Source organism: Macrobrachium nipponense, chromosome 21 (assembly GCF_015104395.2).
Source record: "Macrobrachium nipponense isolate FS-2020 chromosome 21, ASM1510439v2, whole genome shotgun sequence".
NCBI lineage: Eukaryota > Metazoa > Arthropoda > Malacostraca > Decapoda > Palaemonidae > Macrobrachium > Macrobrachium nipponense.
The window spans coordinates 9602314-9618645 of record NC_087212.1 but is presented as its reverse complement, the minus strand read 5'-3'; the positions used below and the strand labels follow the sequence as shown (position 1 = coordinate 9618645).

General features: G+C 37.3%; 1 pseudogene; it reads right to left on the bottom strand.

Moving 5' to 3' along the window:
• Window positions 1–2750: 2750 nt before the first annotated feature.
• Window positions 2751–15628, bottom strand: LOC135197764 (uncharacterized; annotated as a pseudogene).
• Window positions 15629–16332: the final 704 nt, after the last annotated feature.

The window sequence follows — 16332 nt, the reverse complement described above, 5'->3', positions numbered from 1 at the left end:
CATTGTATCTGTATACCTTCGTTTTCTATGGGTAAAAACCATTTTATCTGTATACCTTCGTTTTCTATGGCTAAAAACCATTGTATCTGTATACCTTCGTTTTATGGGTAAAAACCATTGTATCTGTGTACCTTCGTTTTCTATGGGTAAAAACTATTGTATCTGTATACCTTCGTTTTCTATGGGTAAAAACCATTTTATCTGTATACCTTCGTTTTCTATGGGTAAAAACCATTGTATCTGTGTACCTTCGTTTTTTATGTGTAAAAACCATTGGATTTGTACTTTCCTTTTCTATGGGTAAAAACCATTGGATCTGTATACCTTCGTTTTCTATGGGTAAAAACCATTGGATCTGTATACCTTCGTTTTCTATGGGTAAAAACCTGTGGATCTGTATACCTTCGTTTTCTATGGGTAAAAACCTGTGGATCTGTATACCTTCGTTTTCTATGGGTAAAAACCATTCTCTCTGGCTGTCACTTTTCTTATATCGGTGATTCCAGTGACCCTTTGGAAGGCTTAAGCTTCCTTCTGCACACTCACCCTGCTTTGCCAACAGGGTTCTTATTCCCCTAGGAAGACCAACAAGACAGCTGCCTCGTAGGGGGGTAGTGCCGTCAGTGCACCCCATTCGGTGCAATGTAGGCATTACTTAAGGTTCTTCTCAGGGTCCCTTCGGCCCCTAGCTGCAACTACATTCATTATTTTTGTTGTACTTCCGTTCATAGTCTCTTTCTTCCATCTTCTAACAATTGTTTCACTGTGCAACTGCGAAGTTTTCCTCCTGTTACACCTTTCAGATCTTTTTCTGTCAATTTCCGTTTCAGCGCTGAATGGCCTTAGTTCCCCCAGTGCTTGGCATAATGCTAAATCTTTATAATAACAAGACAACTGACCAGGAGGTCAAGTTCCCTTCTGCTTTGAATACTGGACGAACCGTGGTATGTTTTCCTGTTGAAAATTGAAGCTCCCACAGTTGTGGTATTGCGCCATTGCTTAAATATTTACAATTTAACTCTGCCCTGAATTTCTTACTCGTTAAATTCATTGAACATCTTCTAGATAACGAGTGTGGCTTTCATAAGGCAAGAATTCATCAGGACATTTCTTCCTAAACCTCCGTGTGGGGGCGGGGTAGGTGCCGTCAGTGCACCTCATGCCGTGCACTGTGGGCTTTACTTAAGGTTCTTTGCAGCGTGCCTTCGGTGGTTTCGAAATACGTGCTGCAAAATTTCGAATAATGTCAGTTAATTCCTGGTTCTTCTTCGTTTTGATCCCCCCTTTTACTTCGTGGAGCAAAAATCCGTGATGTACTGCTCCTGACGGTAGGGAAGTTTACTTCAGGAATAATTGGAGTGTCCACCAAGGAGTTAAAGTACCCCCAGTAATAATTGGGGTGTCCCTCAAGGGGTTCAAGTCCCCTGTGTCCTCCTCATACGTGTTCCTAGTCTAAGCCTGAAGAAAGCAAGAAAAGGTTAAAGCTTAACCATGAAGAAAACGAAAGATCTGCCTCTTGTAGGAAGGAAATTTCTTAGAAGAGTTAGGGGAATACAGAAAGAAGCTTAGGGGAAAGTTCCAAAGCTTGCCAGTTAGAGGGAAGAAAAAGGTAGCCCGAGGAGTACTTGGTAGTTCGTATGTGAAAACGAAAGGGGGTTGGGTGAGGGGGATTAGGGTTAGTAGCTGGAGCCAAAAATACCACTTCTGCATCTTATTCATGGGATCCAATGAAGCCAGACACCATTGCTCAGAGGAATGTGATTTTTTTTCTTTTGTACCGGTGTGTATCTTTTGTTGGTCTCTGACGAATTTTCCGTATTGATATATAATAGGTCAGGTAGTCTTACATCTGAGGGTTATTTTAATGCGGTATCTTTAGTGCTGGTCAGAATGACAGGGTCCAGTTTCATGAAAATTCCTGGACGTCAACCAGGTCCCGTAGAACACTGGGAAGAGGTCGTCTCAATAATATTAATTTGTAGACGTTTGCAGTGGGATTCATTTAACCCTTGCCAAAGTGATTTATTAGATAGGCTATTCCTGTTAATACGTTCAGACCTTTTACTTCCAGCCTCTCGGCTATGAGGACCGAGTTTTGTTTTGGGATGCATATTCTCATAAATTGATTATACTGATTAATTTCCGTGTCTGTTGTTTGTGAGGAATATTTGAGTAGAATCCCCATCCTATTGGAATACACGGTGACCTGTCACAGCGTATAATATAATGACAAGTCTTCCATAATCTTTCAGTCTTGAGAGAGAGAGAGAGAGCGAGCAGGTGCATGGCTTGGATAATTACCGTGCACGTAAATTTTGAGCTCTCTGTAAGTAATCTTGAAAACTTGATAAGGCCAAAACTGTAAACGAATCACATATAGCTTTAAGCTGATTAATCTGCGAAAGACGAGACGATCGTAAATTGATTAGTATATTTTATTTTCTAGAAGCAGGGAATGATCCTTGTATTTCATTTTACCTCGTCTTACGTCTTCCTAATGAACACCGTAATATTCTTTGGAAGCTTGAATTTCAAGTCAGTGGCCCCTGTGGTGATGGGCTTGTTCCATATGAATAAGTTTCGTCTTCTGAATAATAATAATAATAATAATAATAATATAATAATAATAATAATAATAATAATAATAATAATAATAATAATAATAATAATAATAATAATAATAATAATAATAATAATAATATACCCTCCCCTTTGGTAAAACGAAGGGTGGGAATGAAAGGAACACTAGATTCTAACGCAATTTATAAGATTTATGATATACTACATACAACTCTTTTGTACAAAAGAAAGCCTCTTAAATTTAAAGCTATGATTCTATCAATATACATTTAATGTCGATATATACATTTACATATATATATATATATATATATATATATATATATATATATATATATATATATATATATATATATATATATATATATATATATATATGGACATCCTTTTTCTATCGTTAACTTATAAGAAACAATCACAGATTATAATTCCATTATATAAATATACCAAGATATATATCAAAGTTCCCCGTGGAATGTGTATTTGATGCCTACCTAACGTTTATAGAAATATATATAGCAGCTATTTATAAACCCACTAGACCATAAATAATCTATTGAATGGAGATTTAGTTTTCATAAGAATTGGTAATAATTTTCCTTCAAGAATCATAAACAGATCTTCATTTAATAATTTAGATTTGTAAACTATTGTCAATTTGTGATTTTTTTCGTACCAGTCATAGTTAATCTCCAGTAAATAATTTAAGATTTGTAACTGATATACTTTTATACTTTTTTATTCACCAATCATAGTGAGTCTCTAGGTAATAATTTATATTTGAAGACTACTGTAATTTAATCATTTTTTTCAGTCATAATTAATCTCCAGGTACAGTTCATATTTTGTAGTCTGTAATTTTATCATTTTTCTTGACCAATCATAATGAATATCCATGTCATACTTTAACTTTGTAGACAATTTTACTTCAAGTTTTGAAAACATGAACTCAACTTGACACAGCCTTCTGTGCAGTTTGCTTGTTTGTTTTTGTTTGCGACTGTAGGGATAAAACTAAAAACTATTGTTTGTTTAGAAACTTTAGCCTCTGAAATTTTGTTTGTAGCCTCTATGTGGATGAATGTGGTTCCGTCAGCCGAATTCTGGAAGCCTGCGCCGCGAAGGTTGGAGTGTTGTCGTCTTGAGCATGTTTAAACCAATGATAAAATAAGCCTTTATTCATGTCAGTCCAAAAATGGACCTGAATTACTCTTACTCGTACTTTTGGGTGCTCAGGCCTCAGTGAAAACCGTTGCTATTCACGACTGACTGCTAAAGTCTGTCGTGAAATTCTCAAGCATCGAGGCCCCAAGACGATATTTTTAGTGTGTTTTTGTTTCTCAAGACAACTGACACTCATTGTACCGCAGCTAAGGTTTTTCATTCTTCTATTTGTGCTGGTCAGTCAGTCTCCGTACACCCGCTGTCCATACAGGCCTTACACGCACCCGCAGCTGGTGACAATGTTCAGGGTGCGGATCGAGCTGTCCTTCTGGGTGACGTTCACCTGCTCCAGCCCCACGGGTGCGCATCTGGAACTGCTTTTGCGCAGAGACATCGCGCAGCCGCCGTTCGGCTCGCTGTCAGGAGCGGAAAATGAAATACGTTTTAGTTTTTGTTCATCCACGGAACAAAAAATATAATACCACTTGCATATATTAAGCAAGGTTCTAGAATAGAGTATGATTTAAGAGTTGTAAGCTATATAAGGTTACGTATGATATTTATAAAAGAGATATTGCTGTTTCACTTTGGGAAATTATGGAGTTTTCATTCTTGAAACATCCAGACGGTGTAAGGTCTAAAAACCTACCTGTAAACGCAGACCTCACTTGTCGCCGAGTCGCACTCTCCTGCGCAGGTGCCCACGTCGATTACCTGACGAAAGATGCGCAATATTCATCGATTAGTTCAAGAAGTAACTAGATTATATATGCGTTCAGATGTCTTTTGGCCTTTGAACTGATCTCGATATACTTATTCCAAATAATATACTTCATGATGGGTTCACAACCATAGGTAATTATTATTATTATTTTTTTTTTGTCCAAGTAATGACTGAATTCATACGTCCAGACGTCGTGCGGCTTTTCAGACTATCTCGATATGCACATTTCAATTACACGACGAAGGGTTCATAGTTGGAGGTAATTATTTCTTTATAATTATTAAGGGGCTTTTGAATTACACGGATAAAAGGACAAATTCTACATAATAATCAAACGTAGAGACGATTGGATTTACTAGGCTTGAAGGAGGTGACTGTGATTTCGGTTGAATTCTCAAAAATGAATGACTTAAATTTATGTGCGATGGAAAAATACAATTGAATTTTTAATGCGAAGTAATCAACATTTTATGAATATTCCTAGCAAAGTTTCTTGAACAGAAAATTCACATGATATACCTGAATCCTTATAAATGTTTGAAAGTCACCCAAGACTCCGTTCTCTTACCTCGACTCTAGGGTCGTCCTGATCAGTGTAGTTGTAGACGTGCTCGTAGTGGGAGGTTCTGTAGCAGGAGGCCTCGCAGCCGCACTCCTCTATGACCGATAAGCATTCGGCACCTTCAGTAAAGAGGAAGAAGAAGAATGAGTGTGACTGGACTTCGGTTTTTCCTCTCCTAATCTTTGGTTATAGTGTTAATGCTATGTTGAATTGTTTCTTCCTTTCCTGAGCTATGGTTATAGTGTTTAGTGCTGTTTAATTGTTTCTTACTTCCCTGAGCTCTGGTTATAGTGTTTAGTGCTATGTTGAATTGTTTTTTCCTTTCCTGAGCTATGGGTATAGTGTTTAGTGCTTTGTAAATAACGGCCTTGCTGCGATCAGTCCGTTTTAAGTAACGATCGCATTAATCTCTGTGTAAATAAAGTCTTTGGTTTTACTGTAGCTTTGTAAATAACTTATACGATTTAACTATTTCATTACTAGTCATCACTTTGATATTTCCATCGTAAGTTGCGTGTTCGCCTTGATATCTCTATTGTAAAGGAACTAATTTGTTTTGAATATTTCATTCTCAGCACCATTTTCACTTCAGTCACTCTATTGCAAATACGTTCTTATTGGATGCTTGAATTTCAAGTCAGTGACCCCTGTGAGCTTGTTACATATGAATAAGTTTCATCTTCTGAATAATAATAATAATAATAATAATAATAATAATAATAATAATAATAATAATAATAATAATAATACGTTTTAGCGTGTAAACTACTTCCTTACTTGTAACAGATTCTTCGGTAAAATCTGTTTTTTTTATATCAATTTTTAAGATTCGTCAGAGATATTATGTCAGATGAGTTTATGAAAATATATATATTTTTCAGTGATTCGGTTTAGCCAGTTTAGCAATACCCGACCATATATATATATATATATATATATATTATATCTATATATATATATATATATATATATATATAATATATATTATTTACGTAATCATTAATCGATGAAAAAACTTACCATTAGGTCCCTCCACAGACACTGACCGAGTCTTAGTTGCTCTGCAGCCTAGTTCTGAAATGGAAGAAGAAATATTGTCACTGGAATTGATTGGTAGTCCATCCCCTCAACTAGACCCCTTGTCTTACCCAGGATCGAGTTAAAGAAGGACCCCGCAGGGGGTTTAGTAGTGCCGTCAGTACACCTTCAGCGGTACACAAATGCCATTACAGGCAGTCCCCGGGTTACAGTGGGGGTTCCGTTCCCAGCAGGGTGCTGTAAGCCGAAAATCGCCTTGTCTCGAATCATAATTGTAATAGCAACAGCGCTGTAAGTCCGGGTTACAGTGCTGTAAAGCAGATAAACAGCAAGTGCCTTGAGCCCGGAATGACTTAACCCGAACCTGATGTAACCCGGGGACTGCCATTGCTAAGGTTGTTAGCTGTGTTTCTCCCTATAGCTACACCCACTTCTTAGCTTTTTGCTTGACATCTTGTCTTAACCCCTCTAACTATTACTGCTTAATGCAACTGAGTTTTTTTCCCATTTATTTTTTTGTATTTCTGTCTTGTTGTCCATTCTTTCAAAAGGAAGAAAAGACTGAGGAAAAGGTTCCGATTACTCTTGAAGGAAACTCCATTTTACTAATTGAAGAGTGTTTGGTCAAACTATCGGCTAATCTTTGTAGGGCCATGAAACTCATCCCGCCCCCTTTTTTTTAGTTGAGATGATTTTTATGCAATAGTGTTCTTGTTAGATCATTACATTATTTTAAGATGAGTTCATTTTCTCCGGTCAAATGTAAGGATTTACCCGAACTCGACAATAAAAAAATTATATTTATAGGTCATTCCATTATTTTAAAATTAGCTCATTCTCTGGTAAAAGAATGGTATTGATCCTACCTCGACTATAAAAAGATATTTATTTAATAAAGTGAAACCGTCTTCATAAACGAAATGCAGGACTTTTCATGTTACCAAACTGATGCAGATCCATAATTAATATCCGCTATTCTTGCACTGACGTTTTGTCAGCATTTCTTTGAATTACCCGTAAAGTCATCCTGGGCTTTCAACAGAATATGTTGGTCGAAGTTAATTACCTCCCTGATAAAGATTACCCCACCGGACCCTTGGGATTTGTATAGAATGATTTTGGTAGGAATTCGTACGTAAAGTTAATCTACGCTTTCGTGCAACTTTGTATCATGAGATGGCCAGCCACCCGAGAGCTCATTGTCAGCTCAGTGGTCTGGTTAATTTTGATAATGATAAATAATGTACCCTGAGATTTCTAAAGCATGATGTCAGCAGGATTGTTAGCTGGAGTTTGCTGACGTTTTCTTGGCACTTGTAACAGCGTCAGGTGATTTATAAAGCAAAATTATGGTAGCAGTTGAGGCCTGAAGATTAAAGAGGCTTTTGGAATTTGATTACCATGGTATTATTATTGTAGCATCTCCACAGAAGTAACTAACACCCAAAGATTTCCACAAGATAACTTCTGGGCATCTCCTTGCAGTTGATTTCTTCACTTAATGGGGAATATCACACTTTTTTTTTTGCACTGTATTTCACTTATGTGTACTTTCTAGTCATTAGCATACCTGTAATATATATGACGAGGTTCATTCTTTTAGCCACAGTAATCTCCCGATGAAATAATTGACTTAACTTGAAATATTGCTTTAACTTGTTGAATTTTCGTTGTTGAAGATACGGCACTACACTATAACGGACCTTCACTTGCTACAATTAGAGCATCATCTATGATTTTCACGTAAAATGTTCCACTTCATTCAGTTTCAAGAAGCATTTGTTTATATCTAACCAGGAATAATACGTTATCATTCGCATTTGGTAATATAGTGTATTTTCATAAAATCAATGAATAAAGTCTATTACTTTTGGTACCTTGACGACCAATTTCGCGTACTCTCTTGGTTTCCAAACCTGACTTTGGCCAATCACTCCTTGCAATAGGCTAACAAGGTTGGTGCAACATTCAGGAACGCTTGGTATCATGCAAGACGGGGACGTTTAGCCGATGGTCAACCTCATACTTTATCCTGCTTTTGGACGGCATGAACATATAAAGTCTAATGATGTTCAGTCATTATTATGGAAGACTTAGTTTTCCAACATAGAAATGACCTTTTCGTTATTTGCTACTTATCATTTGAAGGTGGATCTTGGCCTCTGTAGGGAACTAGGGAACTAGATTTTTTGTTGGTAGAATTCTGTCTTATGGTGATAGCGAATTAGCCCGTGAAGTTAATGGAATTCAGTCTCTCAAAATCCTACAAACTTTTGGGGAGGGGGTGGTGGGGAGACGGCACAGGGAAAGAAGTTTGGAACAAATGTAGAGATTGGCTGCTGTGTTTTTATCATATCTGAGGTCGGGGTTTAGGTTACATCCACTTCCCCCTACTCTTCTAATGTCTTGACCTCCAAACCCTCTCTAGCTAATGCTTCTCACTGCAACTGTTTGACCTTTAGACCCTTATACATCTTCACATTTATTCTCTGGATCTCTTTAGCGTGCTGTTCAACCACTCTAACACCCTCTTTTCACTGCCATAAACATTCCCATTTCTGTAGGAAGTGTCTTTGTATCGATGACAGATATCATCGCAAGTGACTTGAAGCTTCCGGTTCTGCGATATTCTTGTGATTCACGGTTTATTCAGGGATCAAACTCCCTTATGATTTAGGTATGAATGAAGATGACTATCACAAGGTGGTGCAGAATGTCTACAAGTCTCGAGGACTGGTGAAGGAGTCTCTTTTCTGAGAGCTCGGGTGAGGATGGTAGTTACCCCCTTTCCATGGTGTTTATAAGGAGAAGTCGTCTTAAATTCCGTAAAGTTCTTTGTGTATTGGGAATAAACTTTGACTTCTTTTAGGGAGTACAAATTCAGATCATCTGTATAGATTTAATTTTTGCGAATATATTTTTATTTATAGGGATATATATATATAGATATATATATATATAATATATATATATATATGGTATTGTATTGTATATATTTGGCTATATATATGTATGTATGTATGATGTATGTGTATGTGTGTGTATGATATATATATATATAATATATATAAATTCTCTATATTCTTATTTCATTTATATTGTCTGCCCTTAATGAACTGCAAATATCTTTAAAGAGACGAATTTTTCAAGTTTTGCATATTTTTTTAATCACATTCGTTCATCAATTTAAGTTTTGCAATGATAATTTATTTAAACCCTGCATCTATTTATCAAATGACAATATTGCTTACAAAATTAAGTCTTAGAGTTACTTACATCACGTAAAATAGCAATTTTTGGTCATTAATCTTTTGTAAAGTATCGTGACTTTTAAGGTCCACAGCAAAAAATTATGGTTTCTTCGTTAAGAATATTTAGAACCACATTTTCCCTGTCAATATGATAGTAGTACTTCTTTAAGCATTGACACAGATGTGATCCCAATCTTAGTTTAAAAAAAAAAAAACTTACGTATACGAAGAAAAAAATTTGCATTTGAGAGAGAGAGAGAGAGAGAGAGAGAGAGAGAGAGAGAGAGAGAGAGAGAGAGAGAGAGTCCCTTATTCATATAAAAAGCATCTTAGTATAAACACATACCACATGAATATGTGTAAAATAATATATATATGTATATATATACTTATATCTGTATCTATCTATCTATCTATATACTGTATATATATGTATATATATATATATATATATATATATATACATAAAACAAATATATTTATATATTATACTTATATTCTGTATCTCTATCTACTATCTATCTATCTATCTATATAATATATATATATATATATATATATATATATATATATATATATATATTATATATATATAGGTACACACACAAACACACAGAGTATCCATAAGGTCCCAGTCCCATTACAAGTATTTATTGCTCAGAATGATACTGGGACCTTATGGATCATATATATATATATATATATATATATATATATATATATATATATATATATATATATATATATATATATATAAAGTCAGTCCACTCACCATGCGAGCAGTGTCCTTGGCAGTCGCCGACGTCATGGTGGTCTGCAGGGGCGTGTCCTTGTGCAGGGTGACGTCGCGCGGCTGGCGGCGGCAGGTGCGCGGGTGGCTCTGGCACCGGCACTCCTCCGTCACGGTCACGCTGACGACGCCCGCCGTCGTCGTGACCTGTTCGATGCGCGAGGAGGACGGAGGCAGCTCTCGCCCTCCAGCCGGCACGAGGGACTCCGCTCCGAGTACATCTTGTAGAGCTGCGAGGGTGTTGAGGAAGGGGACAGATTAGTACGGAAAGTTTGACTGTGTTGTACAACAATTATTTATTTTGTTTCAGAGGATGCGCGTCATGAGGGCTCAAGTATATATATATATACTATATATATATATATATATATATATATATATATATATATATATATATATATATATATATATATATATATATATATATATATATATATATATATAGAGTATGAAATAAAAGGAGCCCCCAAAAGCGCCAAAGTACAGAAAGTAAGCACTATGTTTCAGAGACAGCTGTCTCTCTCTCTTCAGGTAGATAATGAATTACCTACCTGAAGAGAGAGACAGCTATATCTGAAATATAGTGCTTACTTTCTATATTTTAACGTTTTAGGGGCTCATTTTATTTCATGGAATTCTGTTGTAACAGAACATTTTTACCAGTCATATATGCATAGTGTGTAATATATATATATATATAATATATATATATATATATATATATATATATATATGTGTGTGTGTGTGTGTGTGTGTGTGTGTGTATTTGTATTTATATTCATATTAATAATTGTATATATGAACCCTCAAGCACTCCTTAATATAGAACTTACTTTTGGGAACAGCTTACACCTACGGGGAATTACATGTGCTAATGACTCTTCCCTGGCCAGGATTCTATCTCAATATCTTTTGGGTTAGATATAGAGGTGTCAGGGACTTATCCGCAAAGCTATCAAGAGAGATATGAAAGTTGATAATGAATGCTACAGTACATATTCCAGTCGAACTCGGCATCTGTACTTAAAATTGTTACGAGCCCATCACCACGAAGGTTAAGTGCTAAATTGCGGCACAAAGGTGATTTATGATAGTTTTGTCTCTAATTTAGAACCTGAATTTATTGCAATTGCAATTGCAAATACCGTGAGTGAATCCTGCCCGGAGCAAATGCTTTTACCATCTATGATTAATTTCCTTCGATTCGGTATTCGAACTGATGGTTCGAGAAGACGAACCTATGTCTTGATTTGACACACACACACACACACATACACACACACACACACACAAACATTAAGCTATAAATGTCCTTTAATAACCAATTCGCCCTACCTCGGAATTTTTCACTTGTTGGCAGAGTCGGTAATGTCACTGAAGTCCTGATTTCTCCTCTTCCCGCTGGTTCGAATCCACGAGAGGACTAGATTATTATCAACTAAAAAATTCCCCTTCGGTTAACAAATATGAAAATATATTAATTCCGAGGTAGAGCGAATCGGATATAAAAGGACATTTGTAGTTTAATGCATGTATATGGATTAAGCTACAAATGTACTTTAATATCCCATTCGCTCTACCTCGGAATTAATATATTTTCATATTAATTCCGAGGTAGAGTGAATTGGATATTAAAGGACATTTGTAGCATAATTCATATACATGCATTAAGCTACAAATGTCCTTTAATATCCAATTCGCACTACCTCGGAATTAATATATTTTCATATTATTTCCGAGGTAGAGCGAATTGGATATTAAAGAACATTTGTAGCTTAATGCATGTATATGAATCACGGTGATGTGATAAAAATTAATTTCTCTATTTAGTATATATTTAGAATTTTCTGGTCACTACTCACAATAGATATACACCTATGTAATTGGATAACCACAATGGCCTCTTGACCTCCCTAATTCTTCACTATTTAGCTACTCTCAACACTATAAAGCTATGAAGACCTAAATAAAATCCAAATGTGAAGAATGCGAGAATTCAAGTTACAATGACACACATATCTGTCTATCTATCTATCTATCTATCTACATTTATATATTAATATATACAATAGAAAGACAAGACGGACAGCCATATAAGTAGATAGACATATGTTAGAAAAACACACACACCCAATACATATATTCCCATACAACTACCTCGATCAGATCCACTCCAGGATTTTTGCGACGAAGTCGCTCGAAGTCCCGTCTGCGTTGGCCCTTGGCCGCGCACCTCCTCCGGCAGTGGCCGACGTCGACGGAGATCCTCTCCCCTGTAGTGTCTGCTGGAGGAAGGGAACGCCTTTAGCGGATGTTTGGGGAATGTCGGTCATTTGGTTTTGCGTGTAGTATTCAGGGGTATTTATTTAGTTTGGTTTTGATCACGTCATCGCCGGGGACAACACATAATTAAATGGGGAGATGGTAAATACGTAGTTGGATATATATATATATATATATATATATATATACTATATATATATATATATATATATATTATATAATATATATATATATATATATATATATGAATGTATGTATAGTAATATATATATATATATATATATATATGAATGTATGTATGTATATAATATATATATATATATTAATATATATATATATATATATATATATATATATTATAGTATATATATATATATATAGTAGATATATATATATATATATATATATATATATATATATATATATATATATGTATATATATATATATTATATTATATTATATATATAACGTAGTGCACTTGCTATATTTCTAGCTCTCCACAGGATATATCTAAATATTGCAATAAGGACATTACTTTTATAATTTTCACAGCCAATATTAATCAAATTGGAATGCTTTGCTCGATAGATTCTCTCTCTCTCTCTCTCTCTCTCTTCTCTCTCTCGCTCTCTCTCTCTCTCTCTCTCTCTCTCTCTCTCTCTCTCTCTCTCTCTCTCACTCTAATTTCGTGTTGTTATGAGGTCAAATAGTTTTGAATTTCATATCTCATTTTTGTTTCCTCTTTGGGTCAAATGTCTTGGAGCGTGTTGACTTCTGGAACTAATTCATTCGAGAACGGCCTAGAGATTTCACGGTACATTCGTTAATTTTGTATATATATGTACATACACATTCACATATATATATGTGCATACATAATATATAATATATATATATAATATATATATATATATATATAATGATTGTAGGTATGTTATCATGTATTTATGTATATATAAGTGTGTGTGTGTGTGTTTATAAATATACATATTATGGAGATATATCGAATGCACACTATACACATACAAAACATCACTATGAGAACCATTCTCCATTGGTTCCAAACTGAATTTTGAGTTTATACGTTGAACTTGTTAATATAATCGGTATTACGTTTTCTGGCATTTTACCGTCTAACACTGCGTCAGTTACCGTCAAGTAGGTAATATTGACGTTAATTCGTCCTCGGAAAGTCTCCTATAACGAGCGTGACGTCATTTTTTGCAACAGCACAGGCAAATTAATTGATAGCAGTCATGGCTGTTAATCCCTTTCGAGTCCGAATTGAAAGACTTCACCAAAATAATATTTGCCGTTTAATTCTAATGTATTATAAGAAATTAATTTTGTTATGGTATTCAACCTTAAAGTTTAAAAAAAATGGCTTAAAATTGTTCAGCTAACAAGCTAAATAGGAGTGATATTTAATTCTGATTCTTTTCTCGTACGATGTATATTTTTCCTTACTTAATTTCATTCTATAGAAAAATCGTCCCCGGAGGATAAAGGCTACATGAATATGCTTTGAACTCTTTGTTCACTCTGTTGGTGCTAAAGAATCCGTGGAAAATTTGTCAAATTTTGAGATGTCCCGCCTTTGCTATAACGGACCGTGAAAATAGTAATGTTGCATTTGAACAATGGCAGTTTTTAAGGAATAGCAAGATATACTTGATTTCCGTTTAGCTAAGTGGCTGAAAATTTCGTGATTTAGCCAATCAGCTGGAGTCTTTACGGAGCGCCTGGTGAAAATTGATGTAGAAATAGAAGTCCTTCAGCAGCATGAGATTCAGGGAAACTTCTGAGGCACTGGGAGCTCGTCCCGAAATATGACGAAGCTCTTTATATTTAATTTACTTTGCAGAAATTTCAGCTAAAGGCTTTTTGCGAGTTTTCAGTGACAGTCCGGGAAAATGGTTGAAATATTAACGGGTTCTTCCAACTACTTGTATACGTATGTATGAGTCATTCTGGCGGTATTTTATGCTGTGCAAATGAAAGTACCGAGCCTCTTCCAAATATATTAAAAGGCGATCACCCCAGTTACACAAACTATTATTTTCCGGGAGATAAGATTGGATCATCAAGAAAGTCGACTCGTAACAGACCATCGTTTTATTTTTTTAACGTTAATTTTACATATTTAATTTACTTTGCAGAAATTTCAGGGTAGTTCCCTTTTCTCTTAAGAAACAGTGTCAAGTGAATCTTAAGACTTGGTCTTTTGTCTTCAGTCATGTCAGCGACATTGGTGTATCAAATAATTTAGACTTGGCCTTTTCTTCTCAGACATGTCAGCGACTATGGTGTACTAAATAGTTAAAAAAACGAATGTTGCTTATGACTTGGTCTGTTCTCTTCAGTCATGTCAGCGACTTTGGTGTACTAAATAGTAAAAAAAAAACGACTGTTGGTCCTTTCTCCTCAGTCATGTCAGCGACTATGGTGTACTAAACAGATCAAAAACGAATGCTGGCTCTATAGGTCTCCTTCGAACCTCCTCAGACCCGGTCAGCATTGAGATCTGCGCATCAACTGAAATATTCTGTACCTGAGGTGCCAATGATCTTCATATTCCTCTCCCTCGCACAACAATTCGTCCCCCTGACGGCTTCCGTCTCGAACGAGTCCCCGTCCCCGCCGTCTGGATCCAGCAGGACGCCCGCCTTGGCGTCACTCGGGGCGTGAAAGAGAGCTGGAACGAGAACATTGATGGGGGTGAGATTCGTAACGAGATGCCGTTTACTCCACAGTTCCAAAAAAGGTTTTTTGGTTGTTCATTCATTCTTTTATTTGAAATCCAAAATGAAAACACATTTTGCGACCAATGTCTCCCCGCCCGCCTACCCACCCCTTGCACACGGCGACCACGCTCCCATCCAAAGGGCGGTCAGGACAACGGCGCTCGTGATGACAGGGGACATCGTGGCTGCTTTTGTCTCTCTCGAGAAAGTCCTCAGGATTGGCGGAGGCGGTTGTGGTGGGTGTGTGTGTGTGTGTGTTCGCGGGAGATCCGAAGGAAATCCTTTTTCCAGCGCGTGTGTGGTGGCGTAGGATCGGTAGCGACGCGGCGCGAATTGAACCACAGGAGTTGCGCTACTGGAAGCTCCGGTCGGGCTGCCGCTCCTAATAATTGCGGAGGGGGGAGCGACGGCGGCGCGGCGGCGGCGGCGGCGGTGGCGTTGGTGCAGGTGGAAGGAAGGGGAGGGGCAGGTGGAGTTAAGTCCACCCACCCACATATTGTCTTTTCTTACGAGGATATTCTGGTCCAATCAAGAACATCTAAACCGTCCCAACCTCACCCTCCCCCCATACCCCTTCCCCGGTGGCCCCGCTCGCTTCCCTCCCTCCCTCCCACCCAACCCACACCCGTCAGAATGAATGGGATCTCACGGGCCATTCATTCATCAGGAGGGGGAGGAGTAGGCCCTCGCACGACGGGGCAATCCCACGTGCCCTCCCGCCCTCCTCGCCCCAGGAATCCCCCGGGCTGCACCGACGACACCTCCCGTGGAAATCAGCAGCCCTGAACCGTGCTCCTCATCAAAGGGGTCTGGAATTGTTTGCTTATATTAACGTCAATTATGTCCGCCGAACCAGGTGTCGCTGTGGGGGCTTGGTTAAGAGATGCGAGCGATCGCACAATACCTTGATTTAGATCTTGTACGATACGGCCGGACGAGGTCCGGTAGCGGGCAAACCCGGCCACGTTTAAATGGGCCTTATCTCTCTCTCATCAACATTCCGTTCCTCAGCTCGCACCCGGTTTGTCGTCCTGCGACGCTAGAGAGAGAGAGAGAGAGAGAGAGAGAGAGAGAGAGACCTGAAACGCTACACCTGACTAAATTCGTTCTACTTGGCCTCCCTCCCCTCTCCCATCCCAGTGATGGTATCTGCTTTGACGGAACATGCTTAACGTTTTGAGTTACTGCTGGGGAG